The following is a 4,614-nucleotide window of genomic DNA, read 5'->3' as shown; positions in this document are numbered from 1 at the left end:
TCTCTTTGGAATATGACTATAGACCGGCGTTCCCGAGAGGATGAGTGTGTTTTGCCGGGTTTTAAGAGTTCACTTCGGTTTTAGAGAAAGCGATGTAGTCTCGACTTATAATCTCGTGTGCGATAGTTAGCTGTGGCGACCGATACTTTTTTGGTCTGAAATTTGTATAGCGCGCTTAGTTTTTATCCATAGAGGATTTAACTTGCACCCTCATCCTAGGAAATGTGGTAAAAGTCCGTTTAGAGAACTTTGTATTTGTTGTTTCGTTGTGGCCAGCAACGAGACGAGGTGTTCAGTGTTTGGATACTGAGGTGGAGTGGTAACGAGCAAAAATTTTGCCGAACCAAATGCAAGGACAAGTTAAGGTGCAGCCGATGTAAAACAAGTGAATAAAAGACTAGCCGAAGTGAAAACAAGTGGATGAAAAACTAGTCAAAGTGAAAATAAACATAGGAATAGATGACTCAACGAGCTAAAAATTTAAAGATGGTGTAAGTATAAGCGTATACGTACCCACTCCCCCCCCCCTTTTTTTTGGAGGAGGACAGCTGAACCCGTCCGAGGACGGGCTGCCTACGTACCCTTTGCAGGGATCAAGCCGTCTCGTAGTTCATGTTGGTCGGGGTGTATCCTTAGTGATAGTATTTCTTCAGATCCGGAGTTAAAATCAAGCTCCGGATTGCTGCTTTCGTCGCTTCGTACTGCTCGTCTAAATTCTTCATTTCTTGCTCATTCATGACAAAATCCGATGATCGATACAGAGCGTCCTGGATTGTTTGCGGCGTGTTCAGCGCCATCTCCTGTCGAAACTCCGATTTGTACCACAGGGATCACTTTAGGGCTTCAAGGGCGGCTTTTTCACTTATTCATTCTACTTTGGACACAACAGCTTTGAACCTTGCCATGTAATCCCGAAGCGGTTCGTTAGGTCCTTGAGATAACGTCCATAGATTTGCGTCAAAGGTGCCTCGGTCCATGAACAACGAGTAATGCTTTAAGAAAATGGCGGAGAGCTGCTGGAAGCTGTTGATCGAATTACGTTCTTGCCTTAAGAACCATTCTAGTGCGGCCCCTTTGAAATGTTCTCCGAACAGCAGACAATAACCGGCGTCTTTTTCTTGCTCGGTTAGGTTGGCAGAGTTCCTCGTGAAGGCTCGTCGCATTGCTATACGGAACATCGTGATATCAGCTTTCGGGTCGGTGGTTCCTTCATAGAAAGGGATCCTGACTTTCTCGGGCTCAGGGATCCTAGCCTCTGTGATCCTTGTCGTAAACAGAGTCCTCTGGGTTTCATCAAGCATCCGATCGATCTCTTCCGCGACGCTTATTGTGTTATGCACCTGGTATTTCACGGCAAAAATTTCTGCAACTGTTCGAGCCATGGAGACTCAGAGCTCTTCCATCTCTTGGGTTTACTCGCGGGTCATTCTCCTAGGTGGGTGAGGTCTCTCCTGATCTTCTCTCCTCGGGTTCTCTTTGTACTCCAAACCTGCTCGATCCATTGGAGATTCTCTTCTTCTTCAGTTGGATCGTTATCGCGAGTCGGGTTGGTGACTCCATCATTTGGATGCTATTAAGCGCCAAAGCGAGCTCTTCTTGACTTATCCGCCGAGTCGAGCTGTTTTGCTGCGAGTTTCTGGTACCGTCGCTCTGCTGTGCATCCACGTCGATCATATCTTTTTCCTCCTCATCACCACGCCGTCCTGAGTTCCGACGAAATGGGGGCGGCTCGGTCATGTTGACTCGGGTTGCTGCTGGAATGTGTTCGTCGAGGGGACAAAACATTGGTGGAGCCATGGGATTTCTTGTGCCGCTACCGGATGAACCTGCAGGCGTCGAGAACTCGAAGCGTCTCTTGACTCCATCTGTCGGATTTGAGATCCTGGCTCTCCAAGTCGGATGCTGTCTTTCAGCCGTTATTGTGTCAAGTCTCTCTGCGATTGCCTCGTTTGTCCTGCTCCTCGATCTTCTTCATCAGGGTGGACAGCATGCTCCTTATCTCGTCATGTGTTTCAGTGGTTGTCATCGCGTTCGCTGGGGGACCATCCTTCTCCGTGTTGTTGTCATTGCTGTTGTCGTCTCCGGGTGCGTCGGTTGTCATGTTCTTCGGATCTCAAGCTCTTGACGATATTGAGTAAGATAATTTTGAGTCCCCACTGACGGCGCCAAATTGTGTGAACCAAAACTCGCACAACCAAGAATTTGTTAAGGAAAACTTAAGGGATCCGAAATCTCTAGGGTTTATCGCAAGAACAGTAAGATCAAAAGAAGGTTTTTTGCTTGAAAAGTGTTTAAGTCTTATTGCTTTCGAGTTGTGAAAAGTGACATAATGAATTGTTTACAGCGACTAATTATACAGATTCTATGAACCGCCTAGCCGAGAATCTCGAGAGAGATTTTCAAAATATTTACTTATCGTCTCGCGTGACCGCCGCCTTAACATTTCGCCTAGAATTTTTGGGCGGATTTCGTCCTCTGCGGCTAGGCCTGCTAGCCATTGAACATCAATTAGCTCGGCCCTCACGTCTTGCGATGCAGCTCACCCTCCATTTTCTTTTCAGTTCGGCCCACTTGCTCTTTCCTGTGGCTCGACCTAACTCACACCTCAACAGGGCTCGGTCCACTTGCTCTTTCTCGCAGCTTGGTCCAACTTGCACCTTAATAAGGCTCGGTCTATCAAAAAGAAAGCTCAGCTCGGATCAGACATAGCTAGATATAATATCTCAAACATTTAATCTTTTTAGAGGTGGATAAACTTGTTAAGGGTGGAAATCGACCCCAACATACTTTTAGCAAAAATCCCCATTTATTTTCGATGGAAATCCTCGTCTTTCATTGCATTGATTGCACAACTTCATATTTGTATTTGCAAATTCAAATTCATCTCCTTCTATACTCAACCAATCATCACTCGATGCACACATTTGAGATTCATTCGGTCTCTTAAACCTTCGTCGACGGTTAGCTGTGAATGTATTAACAATGAGTTTATATCGGAAAAATCAATTAAAACGGAGATCTTTAATGTTTAGTTAGATAACTGAAGTATTTTTGTTTTCCATCTGATTTGTGTACGTTGGGGTTCTAAAACATTAGTTTGTCTTGTTTAATAATAAAGCTGAATACACTCAAATATATATATATAGAATAATTATAACTCATAAATTTATGATATGTATCACCATAAATTCAGATTGTGACATGTATCAATGTAATAATATAAACTTTTCATTTTTATTTATTTATTTATTTTTTATCAACAACCTAAGTATTTAGAACAGTTGGCTAAACCAATCTGATGGTATCTAATTTATATATATAACATCTTGATTGTTGATGTCTTAAATATTTATTTTAAATAAATAAAAAAAATACGTATTTTCTAATTGATATTAATAAATAAAAAGTAAAATAAATGAAAACACAAAACCAAAATTGCCATATAATCCAAATTATGCTTTTAGAATAATATAACTTTATTTAGAGGGATTCTTGATTATCAGATTTATAGATAATGTGTTTTAGTTTCTAATTTCATAATTTATGAATTCTAAATATTAGTTGTAAGTAACATAATAGGATTTTAATAAAATCTAATAATACGGTTCATAATTATGCAGATAAACAATTTTAAAATTAAAATTTTATTTTTATTTTTCTACGTATAACACTGATTTTTTTTTATATTCCCGCATATTATGTGGAGCTTAATCTAATATTTTATATAGTAAAACATAAGTCACTTCACCAAATAAATATGAACATGTAACAATTTTTTTTTTGAAGTGTAAAAGTATCAACTTTTGTGTCGAAAAACTACTCACATTCTCACAATGTTATATTAAAAAAATATATTTTGTCTATTTGTTTTTTTTGTACACGATCATCATTAATTGTCTAGAATTTATCATCGTTCATAAATACTTTTTTCAAAAATATATTTGGTAAAGACGTAAAGTGTAGTTGGGACTTGGGCAGTTTAACGAGGAATACATTCAAGGCAATGAAATACTTCATGTTATCATGTAACCTGCATGCCAAAGAGTTAACAGCAAACCACCCTATAACTAGAAACGTAAATTTGTATCTGACTTTTTTGTATAACGTCACCTTCTTCAAATTCACGGTTATGGGTAGTAAATTTGTTATTTTTTGAATCGAAACATTTTTATTTTGTCAGTAGTTAGAAAAAAAAATGTTTAAAGTAAAAAAAATGTATAAATAAAAAATTAAAGTAATAATTTTTAATTTTTAATAAATTTATCGATGCATAGCACCGGGTATAATCCTAGTGTTTATGAGATTTTTAGTTTTCTTAGCGGTAAGTCTCCTACAAAACGAACAAACACATAAAAGCCTAGAAAACACGATAGAGTGTTTTTAATGGATCTTCGACGTTTGAACTGGTCCAAATTGTGACAGGAAAAGTGAGAGTGTTGTCTTAAGATTCACGGGATTCTAGAAAGATAGCATGAACCTTAAGGTAGCCGAAGAATTGAACTCCTTTCTTGTTAGAAAGGGTTAAATATTTATACAATTTTACCTAACCCGGATTAGTATATTGGGTCGGTCTTTAGATCGTGGATTTTGCGGGTAGGTTTATGATCCGACTTA

This window comes from Eutrema salsugineum, unplaced genomic scaffold (genome assembly GCF_000478725.1).
Source record: "Eutrema salsugineum unplaced genomic scaffold, Eutsalg1_0 scaffold_8, whole genome shotgun sequence".
Lineage (NCBI taxonomy): Eukaryota > Viridiplantae > Streptophyta > Magnoliopsida > Brassicales > Brassicaceae > Eutrema > Eutrema salsugineum.
The sequence above is the reverse complement of the archived record's forward strand: the minus strand, read 5'-3'. Positions refer to the sequence as shown.